Consider the following 12,318-nt stretch of genomic DNA (forward strand, 5'->3'; position numbering starts at 1 on the left):
CCCGCCCCGCGCGGTCCCTCGCCTGGTGCCCGCCCTGGGCCGGGCTCGCTGCCTCCCGCTCCCGCAGGGCCCTGCTCCTCCTGCCTTTCCTAACGCCAGAGCTGCCCTCAGCCCACGATTTCACTCCCAGTCGCTGAGCTGGACGTTAGGAAGAAATTTAGCAGCTCTGGTGAGTCAGGGTCCCCGCCGGCCTCTTCCTCGCTCGCGCCAGCTGCGAGAGCATCTGACTCACGCTCCCCAATCTTCCAGAAACTAAAGCAGACATCATATGACTCTGCCATGCAGAAAAGTGACTTGTTCTCGTACTGGCTGCAAGGCAAACACTAAACTGCTTTATATTGAACACTAGCCCCTTGAATTGCTCTGTTGGATTGTCTGTGCTGCACATCGGTTTTATTTTTTATCCTGGTGCCGGCTGGGTGTTCAGCCTTGCTCTAGACCAGGGGCAGCCTGACCCAGCACAACAGAGCGTGTAATTTTCACCCCAATCTCTTATTCTTCTCCTTGTTTCTAAGCCTCTTGGGGAGGCGAGATACCAATAAAGACAGAATTCCCACGCTTTGTGCAGTCACTGTACTTTTTCTTTGGAATTTGGCCTTAATATTGGGGTTAATACTGCTACTGTTGCAAATTCCCTGGAGAATTACTGTATTTGGTAGAGCTTAAGGACATCTGGGGCTTGTCTGCTCCTAAGACTTACTTACGTGCATAGGTACCTTTCAGTACTGGTAACTTACTCCCAGGTGGGCGAGTGAGCCACAAACCACACTAATTAGACTCCCAATGTGCACTGTTGCAAAATGTCCACATTAGACAGCTATGCAAAGAGGTTCAACAAGGCTTAAGAAATCCAATGTAAATAAATCTTCAATTTTACAAGCAAGATGACACGTTTGGCCTTGTCATTTCTGGAATTAGTAGCAGTCCTCTGCATAAATCACTTTGGCTGTCCCATGCCATGAAAAAAGTGATCTGGTATTTCGGAGTATGTTGTGGTGTGAATGCTATTCTGCACTGTGGGTGAAATGACGGCTGGCTACAAAGCAGATGTTGGAGGGATTTGGAATATGCAGTTCTAACTGGGCGCTGCTTTGAGATGAGTGTCAGGAAGCAAGCCCTGGTACTGGCTGTCAAATCAAAGCTTAGAAATTCTTAAGAGTTCAAGGAGAGACCAAGTTTTCATGGAGATATAAAGAATCTTTACTGTAATTCAGTAATGCAGTGAGTAAATAAGGAATAATGTGTTACAGGAATGATGTTGCAAATTAATGTACTGCACTGAATATGCTAGTGATTAGGTGCCTATAAAATGAAAATAAAACTACGTGTAAGAGTATAAAGAAATAAGTCCTTGAATGCAAAAGGAAGGATTATATGCAAGGACAGGGGGTATTGAATTTGTTGGGCAGAAAATCTTACCTAGATTCAAGAGAGCTCAGGTAGCTGCAGATGGGAATCTCTGTGTTAGTTTAAGGTCAGAGGAAAGCAATCTGGATGCTGGACAGGATGATTTAGTTGTGTTAATAATGTAAGACATTTGCATCTGTATCATTTCCATTTGTATCAACAGATCAATTAGTGCCATTTTATCTCAGCGTGAGTTAATAATTAGTGATGCCACGTAGGAGCCCATGCTTTTCCTAACCAATGAAAAGTTCAGACTTTGTTGCATCTCTGATACTTCTTTAATCATATAACTTGTGTTTACTTTAACCACATTTTACTGATTAATGCTAAGCTGCTACTCATAAGCTTACCCTGGGCTGTATTAAATGCTCTGTCTGGGCCTACTGGAATATATAATGGGTCCACTTTGGTTCCCAGAACAAGAGGTACAGATGAGGTTAGGCCCACACTGTCCAGGGCAGGGCCACCTGCAGCAAATTGCCTGCATCCCTACAGACCAGTGGAGGTAATGCACCCTGGCAAGAGCTCTCCTAGGATCCGTTGTGCTCCCACAGCACAGCCCTCCCCCGTGCAGGCTGTTCTCCACGTGAAATGCTCCATCTGGCACAGGTTTGCCCCTGCCATGGCTGCTGCTCCCACTCTTTGCAGAGGCTGTGACGTACGCAGAGCTGTCTTTTTCCTGACCAAAAGGTGATTTCAAGTTGGAGCGCCTCAGCCCCGTTGCGGAATGCGTGTTGACAGCTGGGTGCCAAACACAGAGAGCTGTGCTGGGGGTGGCGGACCCTCCAGTCCCTATGAGTATCTGTGAAACTGGCATGCAGTCAAGAATGCTATTTGCAAAGGTCATGAATTCTCCCAGAAAAGTCCCTGAACAACCGACTACCCAGGACAGATAACTAGTGTCCCTCTGCTGTTTGCTTCAAAACAGAGCCTGCTGTGCACAGCACGCTTCGGTAGTGTCCCTCCCCAGAAGGGGAGCTGTTTAGCAGCTACAGCAAGCCTCAGCAGTCTCTGAAAAGTGTCATTGCAGGTCTTCAAATCCTGCTGTGAAAGTATTGCATGATGCACACACATAGATACATACCTCAGAAGGCCATTCTAGCCAGACACACAATTAGATTACCCTGACTAAAGCACTAGAATAGGCCATAAGCTGTAAATAAAAAAAAAACCCAACCTCAAAAAAAACCCGAATCTTGCTGTGCTGGGAAATGCTTTTTAGTGATGCAATTCAGCCACATACAAATAAGAGGAAGCAAGGTATCTCTCTGGTATAACCATGGTCATCACAGGCTGTTTGAGTGGCCAGGCAGCCAGGGGAGAAGGGGTCTGGGGTGGTGTCTGTCCAGGGAAGAAGCTCCATTTCCAGCAGGGCTGGCAGGTCTTTCCTAGACATCCGCTTCTTGGCGGCGCAGCACGCCTGCAACTCCGTGGCTCCTGGGGCTTGCTCTCTGGCAGGCTTCTTTCCCCCTCGCACGGCTTTCCCAGGCCTCCTGCTCACTGCTGCTGGGCTCTGCGCCTGAGGGATGAGGGAAGCAAGCAGGCTGTCCTGGCAGCTATGTCTTACCCCAGATGGAGTATGAGGTGTTCTGCAACTCTGGAAAACCATGAGCAGTCAGCCAAGGCCTGGAGAAGGCAGTGGGATGCAGCTGAAGCACGCATGGGTGACTGGGGTATGCCCATGTATGTGGCTGAGTATAGATGGCCACCAGAGCCCATTCTGCTTGGAAAGCAGCCATTTCCACATTCCAAGGTGCCCTTGCCATTTCCTCAACCGTATGCCCCACCCCTTGCCACCAGCAAGATAAGTGGTGACGTATTTGGCTGTTCTGTGCAAATATTGCTTGTCAGAACTGACTGTCAAAGAAACAGATCTGTCAGCCTGCTAATTAAAGAGTTCCTGTGTGTGGTGCAAGCCTCTTTCCACCCCCGAGTGCCACGCTTTTGTGGTAGAAGTCTCCTTTCTTTGTTTTGTGATGTAGTGTAGTCTTGTAAGCATGGCACGAACAAGCCATGCTCTTTCCTGTAAAGGAATGTAATCAAACAGATGTATGTGCTCAACAGAGCTGGTTGCATACCTTGTTGCATCCTGGGGGATTTTGGCAAAAAGTTCCAGGAATAATTTGAGTGTGTTTATGTGTTGGGGGGAGGGTGTTGCATCCTTGGAAAAGGGTTCTTCCTTCTATATCCTCCCTGTGACGAAGCTAAGAGGCAAAAGGAGGTTTTCAACAGTCTTGGCCTCATCCTGAACCTCTTCCTATGTCATATAATAGGAGAATTTCTTCCCAGAGAAGCATCTAGCGCAGCTGCTCAGTATTGGAGGGACAGAGATGCTGAGCTACACCCTCAGTAAATTAACCTGGAACAGGATCCTGGTAGCTCTGGTCACCGTGTGGCCCCTTTCTACCCCAGTGCTATTTTCTTGCAGAAGAACTGAGATAGCCAAAGAGGCAGGGACAGGCGTTGGGGACTGCTAATTCTGTATTTTATAGTGTGCCTACAAAGATGTGCCACGCATATGCCAGGGCATGTTGGACTTGAGAGTACATTAGGAATACGTAATAAGACATAATAAGATTGTTCTGGTCAGGAAGAATGAAGCCTGGTGTAGTCCACACTTGCATTATCTGTATACAGGGTGTGGATCCTGAAACAAACTCTTTTGGGACTCACAAAACCAAATAATTGGTTAACTCCAGATTGGAATCGTAGCAAAACCTAGTATGTTCACAATGTAGATGATCAAGGAACCAAGGCCCTAGAGCAAAGCAACGAACAAACCAAATAGGCATGTGGTCCAACAGCCTGTTTGCAAAAATATTAGGCCAAATGTTATCTACAAACTGCACAGTAAAACACAATGTGAGTACAGTTTTAAGAGGTGTACCCCCTCAAGCCCTTGCTTTCTAAAAGCAAGAGTTGTGAAGCTATATACAGTTTTATGCAGTTCCCAGGTTAGTACATGTGGCTACTAGTATGTTTGCTTGTTAACTTACTGCCAGTAGGAGTAAGAGGATGACTACAGACCAGACAAAAATCTTCGTTTCATGGGGTTGTCAGGATAATTAGCAGGGCCTTGCAGCAGAGCCACTGTCCTCTCAGTGGCAGCTAGGAGTCTGTGACGAGTGACAGCTTATGGGAGAGAGCTGGTGTTCAAGCAGAGTACGATTTTCAGTAGGTTGAAAATGTAAGGGTGTGACAGGCCTTACTGAAGATTTGTGCTCAGTTCATTCTGTATCTACCAAAGTGATCAAGCACTATATGAAAGTCACTGCCTGTGGAGAACAGGGGAGTAGCAGTTACAGGCCACCATTGCCAGAGCTTTGTAGCTAGTCTAAGTGATACTGAGAGATCAGTAGCCACAGCTATTGTTCAAAAAGCAGGTCCTCAAAAAGTGTTCCATCTCGTATTACCGCATCATTGACAATTTCCACATTGGGTTCTCCAGAGGTATGCTGGGATGACAGAGGCATGGTTTAATTTCTGGATCAGTTGACTACCACAACTTTACACTGATGCAAAGGGCTTTTCCTCTATTAACTGTGAACCATCCCTGCCTGTCAGTAGTAGATGCTTGGGCAAGGGCTCAAGCCATTGCATTAAAGAACTCAGCTGTGGATGTACATTTCTGGAGATGCATTTCCTTCAACCAAGGTATTCTCCAGTTGCCTTGATGAAGGTCAATATGATGATCATGTCGCCTAGGTACCTGGCAAACCTCCTGACCCTTTGCTCCCATTGCTCATGAAAAAAGTTACTTGGAGCTCTCACCCTTATCCAAAACACTTCAGTTTTCTTGTAAACAACTTTAGGTATGCTTTTGGCAAGTTGAAATCTACATGAAGATCATCTGTGCTCAGGCTTCATGTGGAAATATACTTCTTCCCTGGGGTTCTTGAATCCCAGGTGATGTCTGCGACAGTGCTGGCTAAAAGTTGGGAGCAGCAGATAGTGAAAGATGCCTGGAAACTAAGCCAGCAGAATCTCATCAGGCTGCTAATGAAAATAGGGTGGGTCTGGTTATGGGAAAACCCTATCAAATAATGTTCTGCAGAGTGACTGATGGTTTCAGAGACAACGTTAGACTTGCTGCTGCCAAAAGAAATAAATGGGATATTTACAAAGCTATTTCTCTAGACCAGTGTTGATTTTCCTGGGCCTCCCACCAACAGCTTTCTTCCCAGCACCTTGGTATATAGCATTCAATGTCCTGAAAAGAATTGCTGGGTTTTACCAGCAATAATCCCTTTGCTTCCTGTTTAGCCTTTATGGCCATGGTCTCCAAAACTGTGTGCTTCCAAGGTGGTCATCAACCCTCTATCTTAAGAATAGAAAACAAAAATGAGATTTGATAAAAAAGAAAGGATATGTTTGTGTTGGAAGCATGTTTGTGAAATAAACCAGAAAAGATTGTGGATTTGTGGAAAGGTGTGGCAAATTTAAAACAGTGCAAGAGCCACATATTGTATCCAAACAATTTATAGACAAGCAGTGCATGATGACATAATGACAGCATCCTCAGATGTTCCCCCCTGAAAGGGAAGGAGCCACCTTAGTCAGTTCCAGACATCCACTTGCTTTGAGACACGCCGGACAGTCTGCATTTCTCCAGTGCAGTAAAATGGCTCCATTTTTTTCCTGATCCAAGAAAGCGGAAATCTGCATAGAGGTCCAAATTTGAATGTACATATAGGATACTGTCTGTATCCATTCTCTCCTAAGTTTCAGAAGGAGGCATTCCACAGGGGCTAGACTACACACTGCAAGTGAGTCTTCTTGAGGAATGGGAGAGAGAATGGTAGAGGCTACGGGGCAGTACTGAGAGGAGTGCTTTGAAGAATATGGATGAAGGTCTGGTCTGGTTGATGCTATTCATTGCCTCTAATTCCTCAGACTTGATATCACTGCAGACAGATATCAGCCCTTGGGTGCCAAAAGCCTAAATTCAACTTAATGACTTTAGCTTGCAATTAAGTGTGACACTAGAGTGACACTAAATTGTAGACCCTTTTTGACTCTTCCATGTTCCACATTATCAGGCTCCTGGCTTGGTTTTGAGTCTGGAATGACTCCCTCATTAGACTCAGAATTCATTTTGTCTTTCAGGTTACACTGATGAGAAGCCTACAGTATGCTGCACCCTATCTGCTTTGCTTTCTTATCCGATTATACCAGAGTCCTAGAGTCTCTATTTGTGTTTGCTCTTAACTCAAAATTACTGTACTCTGAATCCCTGCACCTCCAAGCAAGGAGTGGAATTTCAAGTTATGTAGTTGGTGCCCTGTGCCTGAAGAATTCCACTCTCCTGAACAGAGCAATTATTTTTCTGATTTGGGGACCATGAGACCAGAACTCTTCTCATCTACAATTGTTCCAACTCTTTCTTCCAGCTGACAGAAAACTGAGGAAGAGGTAGTAAATATGAAAGTATGATAAATGTTCTCTTACCTACTGCACATTAAAACCAACTTTACGGGTGAGAGCAGAGAAAAGCTAAGATCCACCAAAATGCAGAAGACATGCTCTTGCATTAACTCCACCTTATGTTTCAGGTTCTTACTGTATAAGAATGGGCCTAACTACACATGAGAGTTAGGAAACTTTTTGAAACATTGTAATGGCTGATCATAGTATTATACTGGGAAAAAAACTCCATATATTGAATCAATGTATGTCTTAATTTAAAATTGCTTTTCTGTCAAAAACATGGAGTGAACATGGTTGGCTGAAGGTCAAAGATGCTGGGTAAGGACAAGCCACTGCCCATCAGGTCAGACAGGGCTTTGAGCAACCTTATCTAGTGAAAGATGTCTCTGCCCATGGCAGGGGGGTGTTGAACTGGGTGAGCTCTAAAGGTCCCTTCCAACCCAAACAATTCTATGAAAAGCTACTTGCAGGCATTAAAAGCACTAGTGATTCAGGGCAGGGGTGCCCAACTGCATTTGCTGGCCAGTCATAAACTCAACCAAGTATAAGGGAAAAACAGTAGTCCTCTGCTAGCACAAAAGCACAACAGTGTTAAAGGCGGCCTTCCTCAGCACTGGCTGATGTAGCATTCTCGCCTGATGGGTCCTCTGTACCAAGGCAATAGGACTCCTTCATATGTGTGGGAAGTGACAGGGTTACCCGTTGCTGGCCATAATGCTGCCCACACTGGTGGCCATTGTCTTCCCCGTACATGGACTTCAGGGCCTTTGCCTTAGCCCAGTACTGACACATAGGCCTCCATATACTGTGTGGTGCTACAGTAAACATTTTTATTCCAAGAGTTTCTAGTGGCCGTCTCTTGGATTCCATTGGTGCCACAAAACCTGGAAAGTCAGGGGATTACTTCCAAGGATCAGCTATGATCACAGCAGGTTTGAGGATAGGATGCTCTCCTTTCCTGGCCTGCTTCTGGCAGGGGATGCCTCCTGGCCAGAAGCACCTGAGGGTATCATGAAGATATCAAGGGTTACAAGACAATAAGAAAAAAAGGTAGCAAGGCAAGCCTCTTCTGAGATCCTGTCCCTCAAATCTCAGTACAGAACACAGAAAGAAGCAAAGCCCAAATGTGCTTACTAAGGAGGTTGTCAGCAGATGAGAACATTTGACCACAGAAGATTTGTAAACACAGATGGGAATGGAAAGGTCACCTTCAAATAAGGACAGAGGCAAGCATTCTGGATGCCACCATATTCCTTATGGAGTGCAGCATCGTAGAGCAGGTAGATTTATTCAGATCATCCAGAAACAGCAGCAGGCCTGACTTGATTCCAAAAATAGTTTGAGTCAATGTTGATTTGCCGGAGCCTACTCACAGCAGCTGTGTGCTCTATGTTACATGGAAGAGCATACTTTCTGGAGACTTTTTTTAAATATGAGGGCTGTTCTGTCAGAACATGAGTGAACAGTCGATATTTTGCTTCTGGGTACATTACACTATCATTACTCCAGACATAAGGATTTGGCAGTGAGGACAGAATCACTAGCTTTTAAATTAAGAAGTACTTTCTTTGTTCAGACTTGATTTTAAGTTTTTAGGTATTTCCATATGTTTTTATTAAGATATGCCTAACTCCAAAACCATATTGCAGAAAAAAAGCCCCTTACTTCTAAAAGAGTTAATATATACAGTTTCTGTGAGCTTCTATCTCCAATATATCAAAGGGAGAGAGTGAGGAGATGACAACTGATATTTTGTAAGGCTAAAAATATTATGCCTTTTTACATAACACTGGGAATTTAAAAAGCACATTAACTGCTTGCAGATTATTTTTAAAAATGCAGTTTGAGCAGCTTCACTAGTATAGATTCAATTGACATTTAGGAGAAGTAGCTGCTGTATGTTTCACTGTTTGGAAACAAGACGTTCAGTAGAAAATGAAGTAAATGTTTTTAAAAAGGCAAAATAAGATTCAGATTCCAACAAAGATGTCTGCATCCTAATATATACATTTACACCACTGGTGGTGTCTTGTCTTCCTAGTGCATACCACGTACCCTTTTTGACCCTCCACAGCAAGCTCCTCAGACCTCCCCTCCTGGCACTACCTGCCTGCTGGCGAGGAACCTGTGCACTCTCAGTCTGACTGCCAGAGATTCACCAAGTTCTCTCTCTCTTACATTCCCAGAATTTCCTTTCTTTTTTCTTCCTCATTTGTGAGCATTTGCCGAGCCCTAGTAAGGGCAGGGAGGGAGTGGGACAGAGTCCCTTATCTGTGAATTCACTCATCTCCCCATTTCATGTGCCACTGGAAAAGCCCCAGGCCATGGCAGAAGAAACTGGAATTTCACAGCATGGCCCAGACTACCTCCAGTCTCATTCTGTGTGAGCAGGCATTTAGCCAGTTCAGACACAAGGTAAGGACATACAAGGATGCAGAACAGACTTATGGAAGACACTCGCCAGAATGATGTTGCTGAGTGGGTGAAGTCTGTGCGAGATGAAGCAGGCTAGACTTGCTAATTCTTTGATACTAAGCTGCAGCTGCAGAGAGCGATGGTTCTCCATGCTCAGATGGAAGGTGATGCCTGATCACGTGCAGCAGGTCAGTGTGCTACAAAGGCATTGGTGAAATGCAAACAGAACAAACCGCACCACCACAGTTCCAGATGGTAAATTCCTTTCTGTGAAGTCTAGAAATAGGAACTGTATGAAAGATGAGCTCTTATTTAATCTATATAGAACAGGCGATGACACTTCTGCATGACTCTGGATAAAAATCAAACATGGATGAAGATGCTGACAGAATATTACGCTTGCTAAAAATCTGCAAAACAGCAACGTTGTTCTGAAAAACCAGGAAGCTACAAATCCTTAAGACAAAAACAATGGAAGGCAAATATCAAGATAAGGTGAGAAAAGAATGAAGAACACTGAGCATTGAACATTTATGTAGGTCTGTACCAGTACGCCAAACCTATGTGTTTTAAAGAAAGGCGATTGTATTTTAGGAGAATACCACCAAATAAGCGAGGTCACATGGCAGGGATCTTGCAGCAAAGCAGGTATGGGAATACTGTCTGTTGTCAGATTACAGCTAGCCCCCTGCTTGCCTGCTCTTTACATGTTGGGATGACATACCTCTCCGCTCTAAAGATTCTTAACATTTGTTTCAGAAATTTTTTTTTTTAATTCAACCTGCATTGAAATGAGTGCGTTTTTAAGGTGTCTGGCTAATACCAAAGTATTTCATACCTCTGAGTAAGTTGTACTTAATTTGGGACACTCCATCAGTGTTTAGTTTCCAACAGATGATGCCAGGATATCCAAAGCGTGTGCCTCTACTTTGGCAGCACAGGCCCATTTGAGAACTTACCATGCAGGGGAAGGGGAAAAATAAATCTTTTGCTGCTCACCACTACCTCTCTTCAGTAATATGGGACAAAACACCCAGGAGGATTTTTTGATAAACACGCTGTTGAGAGGGTGGATTGATTAGTTCTGCCTCAGCATTGAATTAATATGCTCTCATAAAGTTTTTTATGACCTCTGGGTGCAGGCAGAGCCAGATCACATTTGCTCGGATGTGAGTGTATGTAAGCACAAGCTTGTATCACCACATGTAATGCAAACATACCCTACATCTATACCTCCACCTATTGTCCCTTCTAATCTTCAGCTGATTCACACAGCCTCAAATATTTTCCCAGCTTGAAAGGACCCAGCCTTCTACTTATGTCAGATAAGTTACACCACTTTCAGGATCTGAACTACATTGGCACTGCTTTTTTCATTCTTTGAACCTCATAAAAAGCCTTTCTGTTTGTCTCCTGCACCGAAGGAGCTCTGAACAAGAAAGAACTGTATGAGTCATTTTGCTATCTCATTTCCTTTTCAGTCCACATGAAAATCCTATCAGTAGCTAATACAGCTTGATGTAGAATTAACTCTTGTGGCATCTACTCCATTACTTCTATGAAGCAATTACAGAGATCTCTGCCAGAAGCAGCATTTACTTGGGGAATCCATACTGCCAGTGGCAGGCCAGCAAAGAAGCATATTGGAGCCACAGTCCCTGGAGGACAACTCCTGCCTCTATAGATCTGATACAGATACTATTTTTGTAAACATCTCCTACTCATGAACTTCATAGGCCTCTGTGTATTTTCCACAGCTGAAGACCAATCTTGCAAGAAGCATGTAGGAAGTTTCTCCATGTCTTTCTGTGATAGTAGTTGGTCAGGCCACAGGATTTTAAATGAGGATCAGAGAAGAAGAAGGTGAACAATCATTTTTTAGGGCCTTTTCACAAGAGGATAGAAATGGTTGCCACGAGACCTTTGGGGATAGGAAGTAATGTTAGGATGAATGATAGACAGAAGGAAGACATTTTAAATTATTTGGGGGCTGGCAATGTTTACTTGAAAGTGAAACATTAGGTGGCAAGACTTATATTGTTTGGTTTTTTTTTTTCATTTTAATTGCTTTAAATGGCAGCTAAGGGAGACAACAGGGGCACATTACCTACTGTGATATAAACTGCATCCCTGATAATTAATTGATGAAAAGAATAAATTTACTAAGCAGGTATGACGGTGACAATAGCTCTGTATTTTATAAGCAGTGTTTCTTAGGAAGATGCTGTTCCAGTATTTGTAAGATCTTTATAGAGAGCTATAGGTTTAATAGATCCATCAGTTGCTTATAAAAAAGATAAACAATGCTGCACAGGCATCTCTTAAAAAGCAAACAAACAGTTAACAATTTACAGCGTAAGCCTGTCTTCAGGGTTACGGTGGAGGTGCCTCAGTGTGGATTTGGGAGAAGTTGTTAAAAATCAGGGCTTGTTCTGAAACTGCTTTGCTCTGTGCTGTTACCAGCCCCTCTGCTGGGCGTGAGGGCACCATCTTCAGCTCCGCTGGAGGTATGTTTTCCTCCACCACGCATCCCTGCTTTGACCTAAGGTGACCACTCTGCCTGTGTGCAGGGGATGGGGGGAAGAGACTGCTGGAGGCACGGATCCTTGTCTGTTCCCAACTCACCTTGGCATTCAACCCCCAAACCAGGTAGTACTCACCTAGGAGCATGTGCTTAATGAGTCAATTACGGCATCTCAGTCAATTTCACTGTTGCGTTCCTGGCAAAGGTGCAGGAGTCGGGGAGGAAAATGGTCAAGGGAGCTTTCTGTTGCCCTTCCACCAGCGGCATCTTTGACGTAGCTGGGGCAGCCCTGAAGCTCTGCTCTGAAAACAGAAGTTCCTAACGGCAGCAACCTACCAGCCCATGAGAGCTCAAACACAGCCACACTCTGCCGTCTTTCTTGCCCAGTATGCCACTTGCAACAGCGTCTGTGGAGGGGGAGGTCTACAGCTCTATGATAAACAGAGGGGCACATAATTTCACCCATCATACTAATAACTTAGGAGGCGGCAAGTGGCTGTGTCCTCCTGCTCCTTCTGCGACACCCAGCTATGTAAAGAATCTAT

The sequence above is a fragment of the Egretta garzetta genome, unplaced genomic scaffold (assembly GCF_000687185.1).
Source record: "Egretta garzetta isolate BGI_Z169 unplaced genomic scaffold, ASM68718v1 scaffold85, whole genome shotgun sequence".
Lineage (NCBI taxonomy): Eukaryota > Metazoa > Chordata > Aves > Pelecaniformes > Ardeidae > Egretta > Egretta garzetta.